Source organism: Chrysochloris asiatica, unplaced genomic scaffold (assembly GCF_000296735.1).
Source record: "Chrysochloris asiatica unplaced genomic scaffold, ChrAsi1.0 scaffold00118, whole genome shotgun sequence".
Classification (NCBI taxonomy): Eukaryota; Metazoa; Chordata; class Mammalia; order Afrosoricida; family Chrysochloridae; genus Chrysochloris; species Chrysochloris asiatica.
Genome location: NW_006408636.1, coordinates 9,868,858 through 9,880,288, shown reverse-complemented (window position 1 = coordinate 9,880,288; position 11,431 = coordinate 9,868,858). Strand labels below are relative to the sequence as shown.

At 38.9% G+C, this 11,431-nt stretch overlaps 1 protein-coding gene and 1 pseudogene across 1 annotated transcript in view; one reads left to right on the top strand and one right to left on the bottom strand.

Moving 5' to 3' along the window:
• Positions 1-11,431, bottom strand: part of LOC102839972 (NHS-like protein 2-like) — a 649,194-nt gene that overhangs the window by 411,232 nt on the left and 226,531 nt on the right. The window lies entirely within an intron of this gene.
• LOC102839591 lies at positions 2,892-3,542 on the top strand (annotated as a pseudogene).

Here is an 11,431-nt window from a genome sequence, read left to right as displayed (position 1 = left end):
TGTTTCCCAACATTCCTTTCTATCCCACTCAAGTGTCTATTTTACAATAGTAGGCAAGGGTCAGCAGTTCAAAACTGCCAGCAGGAGAAAGATGAGGCTTTCTGCTCCCATAAAGATTTACAGCCTCAGAAACCCTGTACAGGGTCACTATGAGAAGGAACTGACTCCACAGCACATAACAACAACATCACTGAAGAAAGCTGAGTGAAGGGTACATAGGATCTCTCTTTATCATTTTTAACAATTGCATGCAAATTAATAATTATCTTAAAATAAACAATTTAGTTTTAAAAAATGACTTAGATCCATGTATATGTATATACAAAGGTTTTCAAGACACAGTTAAGTGAAAAATCAGGTTGTACAATAGTATATAAGTATAATGCCATTTGTTTTTAAATACCTACAGGAAACCAAACTTATATACATGCATTAGAAGAAAAATGATTAGAAGAGGGTACTCTATACAGAAAACAGGGGAAAGAAGTGAGGGAAGGGAGTGGATTTTAACTGTAGCTGTATCGTTTGATTTTTTTTTTCCAGTTATATTCATATGTTACTTGTGTAAAAACCTTCTCTGTGTCACAACTGCAGTGTTCTAGAAATTTGGATCTGTTTTTCTTTTTCCTGATCAGACTTATCCTTATTTCACCAACACTGTGGCTAGAGGGCTCAGCTCATGGCCCCTCTGCCCTTGAGTCTACTTCTCAAGGAACTGGCTCCTGGGTGGTGGGCAAAAAAAGACCTCCCTATCCAAGGATGTGAGAACAGAAGACATGAACAGCAATCAGACACCTACACCCATTGTATTATTCCTTCATTCACCATAGTGCCAGGTACTGTTCTGTTGTTGTTGTTAAGTGCCTGTCGAGTCAGTTCCAACTCATAGAGATCCTATATAAGATTTCCGAAGAACGACTTGAACTGCCAACCTTGCAATTCAAACCGACCTTGCAGTCCAACGTATTAACCCACAGTGCCACACCACTACTCCTTAGGAACTGACAATTATTGTTGTTAAATGCCGTCAAGTTGGTTCCAACTCACAGCAACCCTATACAGGGTTTCTGAGGCTGGTGGGTGTGAACTGCTGATCCTACAGTGCCACACCAGGAGTCCAGGCACTGACAATAGCTGTTAACAAAAAAAGTCCTTGTTCTCATGAAGCTCCTATTCTACTGAGAAGTAAATATCAGACAAGATAGGTAAGTAAACTATATGCCAGATGTCAGGTAGTATGGTCTATGAAATAAAGAAACAAAGAAAATATAACTTGGGAAGTATTGGGAACGGGGGCTTAAAATTTTAGATATGGTAACTAAGGTAAACCTCCCTGAGAAGGTAGTATTTCAGTGGTGATCTGAAGGAAGTGATGAAATCAACTACAAGGACATCTGTTTATGAATATTTTCCTTTTGTCCCTTCAGATCTCCACCCTTCTCCACCCAGATTTGTGATCTGTTAGGCTGACCTGTATGGACTGCATCAACAGGTTCCCTTGACCGTTGGCTTCTGGTTAGGTCTGACCAAAGAGAGGCACCTGCAAGGAGATAAGGAAGACAAAAATGAGATTGAGGTTTTAATTCATCAGCTGTCTCTGTTCAGGGTCACTACAAGTTGGCTGCATCTTCCTGTCAAAGATTACAGCTCCTGTCATGTGGTTCTTTCTCTCCATAAAACAAGACTTTCCCAGTTCCTATTAACACTCCCTCCCAGGATCTTGAGCAATAAACTGGGAAAAAGCATTCTATGCAAAAAAAGAAAGAAAAAGCAGGTAAAAAGCATGAATGTGCTAGCAAACTTAAAGAATAATCAGGAGATCAATGTGACTGGGATACAGGTGATGGAGGGAATAGTAGGAGATAATGTCAAAGAGATAGAGGGGGATAGATTATATAGGGCCTTGTAGGCTACCATAAAGGCTCTGACTTAATCTGAATGAGATGGGGATAAATTAGAGGGTGCAATGATCAGACTTTTTAAATAGCACAACTTTGGGAGACTACTTAGGGAGCCACTTCAACAATCTAGATATAAAAGAATGTTGGATTAGAATGGTAGCAGCAAAGGTGGTGAGAAGTGGCCAGATTATCAATGTTGTTGTTGTTAAGTGCCGTCAAGTCAGTTCCAACTCATACAGACCCTGTATAGGGTTTCCAATTGTGGGAGCAGAAAGCCTCATATCTCTACCATGGAGCAACTGGTAGGCTTGAACCATTGACCTTGTGGTTAGCAGTCCAGTGCTTATCTGAAGAGCCATTGTGCTTCCTAGATTCTCAATAGGTTTTGAAAATGATGTAGAAAGATCCTGTTACACTAAAATAACTATTAAAAAAGCCCAAATCCCAATACTGGAGGCTTATTTGCTACATGTCATTGTCTAATGCTGAAAACTCCTCTACTCAATAAGATTTCAAAAATCCTTGGATGCAATATGATTCTAATATTCTAACCACTTGGTTGGGATACACAACTCTAGGTCAAAAGTCCAGTCCAAAAGGCTTCCAAACTGTTCCCAACTCCAGAAAACTATTACTATGGATTTTCTAGCCATACATATTCCATACCTAAAGCCTTAATAGGGTGGTGCTAGATGCCATTTAATTCCCTGCTCTGGACCCCTCATTGGCTCCAGCCACTCTACTTCCTTTGGCTTCTCCATGGCACTTCAGGATTCTGGAAAACATTGGTCACAATCTTCATAGTCCATATCTCTGTGTCATCTCCATACCATCACAGAAATCAGACAGAAATCATCAACCACTGAGTAGTTAGGACAGAGTATGAGCAATATCTCAAAGATACCATTATTGTGATAAGGACTTTAAAAAAATTTGTCTGCATCCCTCAGTCAGTCGCGGCCCGGAGACACTTCTGGAAGAACCATCGCGATGGCCGCCCAAGGAGAACCCCAAGTGCAGTTCAAATTCGTATTGGTGGGTGATGGCGGTACTGGAAAAACAACATTTGTGAAACGTCATCTGACTGGTGAATTTGAGAAGAAGTATGTAGCCACCTTGGGAGTTGAGGTCCATCCCTTTGTGTTCCACACTAACAGAGGACCGATTAAATTCAATGTGTGGGACATGGCTGGTCAGGAGAAATTTGGGGGACTTAGAGATGGCTATTATATCCAAGCCCAGTGTGCCATTATAATGTTTGATGTAACCTCAAGAGTTACTTATAAGAATGTGCCTAACTGGCATAGGGATCTGGTTCGAGTGTGTGAAAACATCCCCATTGTCTTGTGTGGTAACCAAGTGGACATTAAGGACAGGAAAGTTAAAGCAAAATCCATCGTCTTTCACCGAAAGAAGAATCTTCAGTACTATGACATTTCTGCAAAAAGTAACTACAACTTTGAAAAGCCCTTCCTTTGGCTTGCTAGAAAACTAATTGGCGATCCTAATTTGGAGTTTGTTGCCATGCCTGCTCTTGCCCCACCAGAAGTTGTCATGGACCCAGCTTTGGCGACACAATATGAGCATGATTTAGAGGTTGCGCAGACAACTGCTCTCCCAGACGAGGATGATGATCTGTAAGAGAACGAAGCTGGAGCCCAGCGTCAGAAGTCTAGTTTTATAGGCAACTGTCCTGTGATGTCAGTGGTGCCGCGTGTTTGCCACTTTATTATATAGCTAAGCAGAATATGTGCTAATCTTTGGGATGCTGAAGGAGATGAATGGGCTTCGGAGTGAATGTGGCAATTAAAAATACCTTCATTTTTTGGACCTGCATATCTAGCTGTTGGAACGCAGTTGTTTCCTTTTGAGTGTCAAATATACGACTGCTACAGTCGCATCACCCTATTCAGTGGTGAAATCTTGTTTGTTACTGTCATTCCCATTCCTTACCATTTAGAACCAGAATAAAGTTGTATTTCAAATAACTAAAAAAAAAAAAAAAAAATTGTCTGCAAACACAAGCACTCAACAATATGCAGACCATTGAGAAGGAAGAGAAAAGTGAAAGCCTGACCCCACAGGCTGAAAGCTTATGCTGGGAGCAAAAGCAGCTTGGCATTGTTTGGTGCATACTTTTGATCCTCAGGATAAAGCCCATTGCTTCATATTTGTGAACCTCTCCACTCCCCGCCCCCCACCTTCAACCCCCACCATGACGTAGCCACCCAGTTGGAAACTGGAGAATAGCACATGATTCTGAAGGCTCATTCCAAAGCCAGGAAAAACTGATGATATTTTGTTTATGTTCAAAGAAATAAACCCAAAGAGATCAGTCTCACAGCCAAAGTCAGCAAGACTGGAGATCATATTACTGCCAACCTCCAGGTCTTGACCCACTCATCAAAGGAAGGAGATGACCTGCATTGGAATTATTATTTTTTCATTCTTTCTTTGTTTTTAACTTTTTCATGTGAATTGATAGGTTTACAGAGCTGAGCATCAGTTTTACATTCAACAAATCATACATTTGGTTTCATCTCAATGATTGCAATCCCCTCCATGTAACAACACATATCCCACTTCCTCCCTGTGTTTCTGGTTTCCATTCCTTCTTCTTCCCCAAACTTCTGAATTTTGCCCTTGGGTAAATGCTGCCCTTTTGATCTCAAATGTTTGACCATTCTTTGGTGTGCATAGGTACCTCACTCACTAGTGTTGTTGTTCCCCTTGCTTGGCTTAAAATTGAGCGACAGGGGTGAACTCAGTTCCTGACTGAGTGAAAAGTGACTAAGAGTCATAGTCTCGGGGTTCCACCATCAACTATATTTGACCAATTAGCCTGGTCTTTTTTATGATTTTGAGATTCATACCATATTTTCTCCTACTGTATCCGGGACTTTCTAATGTGACCCCTTTTGGGTTGGAAGTGGTAGCCAGGCACCATTCAACTTTTCCGGTTTCAGGGTTATGGAAACTAATGTTCACATGGTATATTAGTCCACTGGACTAATTTTCATCATTTTGCTTTCCTCTTGTCACACAATTACCAATAGTTGCCCTTTGATGGCTGTTCATAAGATTTTAAGATCACAGTCACTACTCTCCAAAGTAGGATGTAGAACATTGTCTTTGAGGACTATGTTGAGCCAATTGATCATGGTGTCCCCCAATAATATGGTCCTAAGCCCCAAGATCCAACAACTCTTTCCCCGAAGGTGTTTGGTAAAGTCTAAGAAGTTTTCATAGCTTTGTCCCCTGTACATTCCACCACGTTCATGGATATGTTTGAAGCAAGGGCAAATACTATGCACATATATTATCTGTCAAATCTTCATGTTTGTCTGTATGCTCCCTCTCCCTCCCACACCCATCAGTCTGTATATCTATCCATGCATATCATATCACTGTTACTGCAGGATTGTGTATATAACAGTATTTACCTCTATTCCTGTTATAACTTACACTCCTCCCTGTGTTTTTACCTGCCTTCATCATTTTTCTGTCAACCTTCTTCTTGTTGCATATTGCCTTCCCCTTCACCCAAGTTAGCACATGTCTACCTTCTAGTCAGAGTCCTGGTGTGGTGCAGTAGGATAAATACTGGACTGTTAACCGCAGGGTGGGTGGTTCAAACCCACCAGCTGCTCCTTGGAAAACCTATATGGGATCACTATGAGTCAGAACCAACTCAACATCATTTAACAGCAACCAGTGAATTATTCCCCCTTGTAGCCTGGTAGCCATCAAAGAATATTTCTTTTAGTTTGAAAACTTTTTCTTAACTTTTGACAACAGTTGTTGTTTTGTGTCATCCAGTCAGTTCCATTTCAATAGCAATCCTATGTATGGTTTCCGAGGCCGTAAATCTGTATGGGAGTAGAAAGCCCATCTTTCTCCCAGGGAGCAACTGATGGATTTGAATTACCGACCCGGTACTTAACAGTCCAGTACAGTAGTTGCCCTTTTGTGATTGACTAATTTAACTCAGCATAATATCCTCCAGGTTCATCTATTTTATGAGGTGTTTTACAGATTCAGTATTCTTCAACATTTTGTAGTATTCCGTTGTGTGTAGGTTTCAAAGTTTGTTTCTCCATTCTTCTATTGATAGGCATTTAGGTTGATTCCTTTTTTTTTTTTTGCTATTGTGAATAGTGCTGTGATGAACATGGTTACTCTTATTTCTCTAGGCTATATGCCAAGAAGAGGGATTGTTGGGTTATATGGTATTTCTATCTCCAACTTTTTGAGGAAGTGCCATACTATTTCCACAGTGATTGCACCATTTTACGATACCACCAGCAGCCTATGAGAGATCCAGTCTTTCCACACCCTTGCCAGCACTTACTATCTTTTGTGTTTTTGAACTTTGCTATTAATTGTGGGATGAGATAATATTTCATTGTTGTTATGATTTGCATCTCTCTAATTGGACTTCTGGTATGGCAATGTAGGATAAGCACAGGACTGCGAGGTTGATTTGAACCACAAGGTCAGTGGTTCAAACTCACCAGTCACTTCTTAAAAACCCTCCACTGGGGTTTTCAGTACCCTTGACCGAATCGCAACCAACTCGACAGCACTTAACAATAACAGCAACAACAATAGGAGTCCTGGTGTGGTGTTGTGGGTTAATGCCCTGGACCATAAGGTTGGTTTGAACTTCAAGGTCAGCAGTTCAAATTCACCAGCTGCTCCTTAGAAACCGTATACAGGATTGCTATGAGTTGGAACTTTGGAACTGACTTGGCGGCACTTAACAACAATAATAGCTAATGATTGTGAGTATGTCTTCGTATGCTTATTGGCTGCCTGAATGTCTTTTTGTTGTCTGCTCATGCCCTCTGCCATTTTCTAATTGCATTATTTTTCTTTTTTGTTTAGATGTTTAAGTTTTCTATAAATTTTAGTGATTAGTCCCTTGTCTTATAGGTCCTTAACAAAAATTTTTTCCCAATCTGTGGGTTTTCTTTTTACTTTTTTGGTGAAATCTTTTGATGTACATAGTGTCTGATTTTTAGGAGGTCCCAACTATCTAGTTTGTCTTCTGCAGTTTGTGTGTTTTGAGCTGTATTTGATAGTGTATTTATGCCAGGTACCAAAACCCCTAAGCTTGTTTCTATTTCTTCATTGATAATCTTTATAGTTCTAGGTTTTACATTTAGGTATTTGATCCACCTTGGGTATGCTTTTGTATCAGGTATGAGATATGTGTCTTGCTTAATTCTTCTGCAAATGCATATGCAGTTTTGACAGGACCATTTTTGAAAGGGACTATCTTTTCCCTATTTTATGAGTTTGGGCCCTTTGTCAAAGATCAACTGGCTATGTTGTTGTTGTTAAGTACTATGGAGTTGGTTCTGACTCATAGTGACCCTACACAGGGTTTCCGAGGCTGTAAATCTTTACAGGAGCAGAATGCCTCATCTTTCTCCTGTGGAACCGCTGGTAGTTTTGAACTGCCGACCTTGAGGTTAGCAGCCCGATTCGTAACCACTACGCTACCAGAGCTCCTTCAACTGGCTATAGGTGGATGAAATTACATGTCTTTCATTGAACCAGTATTAGAATGTTTTGACTATGGTGGCTGTGTAGAAGGTTTTGAGATTGGGAAGTGAGATGCCTCCTACTTTGTTCTTCTTTAGTAATGTTTTGCTTATCCAGGGTCTCTTTCTTTTCCATATAAAATTGGTGATTATTTTTTTTCATGTTTTTACAGATTGATGTTAGAATCTGAATTGGGATTGCATTGCACCTGTAGATTGCTTAGGGTAGCATTGACCCTTTCACAATGTTAAGTCTTTCTATCCATGAGTACAGTATAGTCTTCCATTTATGTAGGTCTCCTTTGATTTCTTGTAGTAGTGTTTTGCAGTTTTCTTTGTATAGGTCTTTTGTTTCTTTCATTAGATTTATTCCTAACTATTTCATCTTTTGAGTTTTGTTATCTTGATTTCTTTTTATGAGTTCTCTTTATTGGTGTAAAGCAGGGGTGGGGAATGTCTGGCCAATGGGCCACATGTTGTGTTGTTGCTAAATGCTGTCCAGTCACTTCCAACCCATAGTGATCCTGTACAGAGTTTCCAAGGAGCAGCTGGTAAGTTTGAATCACCCACCTTATGGTTCAAACTGACCTTAAGGTTCAGTGCTTTATCCCCCAGTGCTACACCAGAATTCCACGTGGTCATAATGTATTATTATATTTTTGTATATACTATTGGATTCAATTGGTTAGGATTTTGAATCTATGCTCATGAGGGATATTGATCTATAATTTTTGTTTTTAGTGATATCTTTGCTTGGTTTTGGTATCAAGGTTATGCTTATTTCATAAAATGAATTCAGGAGTTTGCCATCTTTATCTATGTTCTGGAATAATTTGAGTAGAATTGGTTTCAGTTTTTCTCTGAATGCTTGGTAGATTCACCAGTAAAGTCATCTGGGCCTGAACTTTTTTTAATTTGGAATTTTTAAATTATCTGATCAATTTCTACTTTTGTTTTAGGTCTGTTCAAATTTTCTGGTGTGGTGCTGTGGGTTAATGTGCTGGACTGCAAGGTTGGTTTGAACCACAAGGTTGGAGGGTCAAACTTACCAGCCTAGGAAACCTATACAGGGTTGCTATGAGTTGGAACCGACTCGACAGCACTTCACAACAACAAGTTTTCTACTTTAGTCCATGTTAGTTTAGGTACTTAGTGTGTTTCTAGGAATTTTCTAATTTCTTCTAGATATCCAACTTTGCTGAAGTACAATTCTTCATGGTTTTTTTTTATTCTTTTTATTTTTTCTTTTTATTTCCATTGATTCTGTTGTGGAAGTAACCACTTAATTTCTTATTTGTATTTTTTTTTTTTTTTTGCATCCTTTCCTTTGTTAGATTTACCAGTATTTTTGTTTAATTTTATTAACCCTGTCAAAGAATGAGCTTTATATCTTGTTGAATCTTTCTACTATTTTTCTGTTTCATTTATTTCTGCTCTCATCTTTATTGTTTCTTTTCTTCTGGGGGCTGTTAGCTTATTTTGCTGCCCTTTTAATAATTGTTGGCGATGTTAGATTAAGGTAGTGATTTTGATTCTTTCTTCTTTTTGGAAGTGTGCCTATATTGTTATAAATTATCCTCTGAATACGACTTTTGCTGTGTTCCAAAGGTTTTGGTATGCTGTGTTTTCATTCTTGTTTGATTCATGGAATTTAAATTTTTGATTTTTCATTTCTTCTATTACCCAACCACTCCATGTAGTATGTTGTTGTTTTAAAATTTATTGAAGTTTGCTTTGTGACCTAAAATATGGTTTATGCTGGAGAAGTTCAATGTGCACTGAAAAAGAATGTGTATTTTGTTTTTAGGTGGAGTGCTCTGTATAAGTATATGAGGTCAAGTTGGTTGATTATGCTGCTTAGTTCTTCTGTGTCTTTATTGAGTTTCTTTGTAGTTCAGTTATTCATCAAAAGTGCTATATTAAAATCTTCTATTGTAGATTTGACTATTTTTTTCTTCAATTCTATTAGAGTTTTATTTATGTATTTTGAAGCTCTTTTATTAGGAGCATAGATATTTATTATGTCCTCTAGTTAAATTGACTCTAATATAGTATCCTTCTTTGTCTCTTATGTTGGTTTTTGCCTTAACTCTAACTGTATCTCTCATACTTCAGACATGTTACATACCTTTCTAGGACAAACAGCCACCACTCATATGTCAGTCTGTCATACTGTGGTGGCTTGCATGTTGCTGTGATTCTGGAAGCTATGCCACTGGTATTTTAAATGCCAGCAGGGTCAAACGTGGTGGGCAGGTTTCAGATGAGCTTCCAAATGAAGACAGACTAGGAAAAAGGAGAAACGGACTACTTCCAAATATTTAGTCACTAAAAACCTTATGAATATCAGTGGAACACTTTCAGCACCAGACTATTAACTATTGAAACATGATGAAGAGCATCAGAATATTGTCAGATATAGTGCCAGTAGATGAGCCTCTCAGGTTGAAAGGCACTCAAAATGTGACTGGGGAAGAGCTGCCTCCTCAAAGTAGAGTTGAATGAGATAATGCGAATGGAGTAGTCTTTGTAACATTCATTTACTGGTGGGGCACAATTCAAAATGAAAATACCCTTTAATAATCAGAACATGGAATATATGAAGTATGAATCTAGGAAAATTGGAAATTATCAAAAATAAGATGGAACACATAAACTTTGATATCCTAGGCATTAGTGAGCTGAAATGGACTGGTATTGGCCATTTTGCTTCTGACAATCATGTGGTTTACCATTCCAGGAATGACAAATTGAAGAAGTGTCACATTCATCATTAAAAATAACCTTTCAAGATATGTCTTGAAGTACAGGACTGTCTGTGATAGGATACTATCCATATGCCTACAAGAAAGACTAGTTATGACGCTATATAGGGTTTTCAAGGAGCCGCTGGTGAGTGTGAACTGCCAACCATGCAGTTCAAAGTGACCTTATGGTAGAGTGCTTATCCTACAATGCCATAAAAAGCTCCATATCATCAGCCAAAACAAGGCCAGGGGAAGACTGTAGAACAGGTCTTTCAATCATTTATATACAAGTTAAGCAAAAATATGACCTTTGAACATATCCTACCTGAATTTAGAGATCATCTCAAGAATAGATTTGACGAATTAGACACTAAAGACTGAAGAACAGAAGAGTTGTGAGATGACATCAAGAACATCATGCAGGAAAAAAGCAAAAGATAATTAAGAAGACAAGAAAGAAGGAAAAGACCAAAATGGATATCAGAAGAGACTCTGAAAGTTGCTCTCCAGCAAAGACAAGCTAAAGCAAATGAAAGAAATGAGAAGATAAAACAGCTGAATAGAAAATTTCAAAGAGCAGCTCAAGAAGACAGAGGCAAATATTATACCAAAATGTGCAGCGACCTGGAGTTAGAAACTCAAAAGGGAAGAACAAACTCAGCATTTCTCAAGCTGAGGAAACTGAATAAAAAATTCAAGCCTCAACTTGAAATACTGAAGAGTTCTATGGGTAAAATATTGACTGATGCAGAAAGCATCACTGGACCAAAATGAAATGGTTGATGTTCAATCATTTTAGGAGGTAGCTTAGGATCAAGAGTTAATAATACTTAAGGGAGAAGTCCAAGGTGCATTGAAGTCATTGGCAAAGAACAAGGCAAGGAGATGGAGTGGCAAAATGGCAGCAGCAATGGGCTCAAACATAGCAACAATTGTGAGGTTGGGCCTGGACCCAGCAGTGTTTTGTTCTATTGTGCATAAGGTTGTTATGAGTAGGTACCAACTCGATGGCATCTAACAACACCAACAGGACAAACATGATTTCCCAGTTCTAAACCACCAACTTCTCAACATGTTCAAACCTTAGAGATTTCTTTCACCCACTGTCAAGTCCTCATCAGTGGCTTCCTATAAAGGACGATATATGCACAGCCTTGGAACGGCAGAGCTCTGAGATACAGGGATTGAGTCATGGTTGGAATGGGGGGGGGGAATCATGTTAAGATGCTTGACT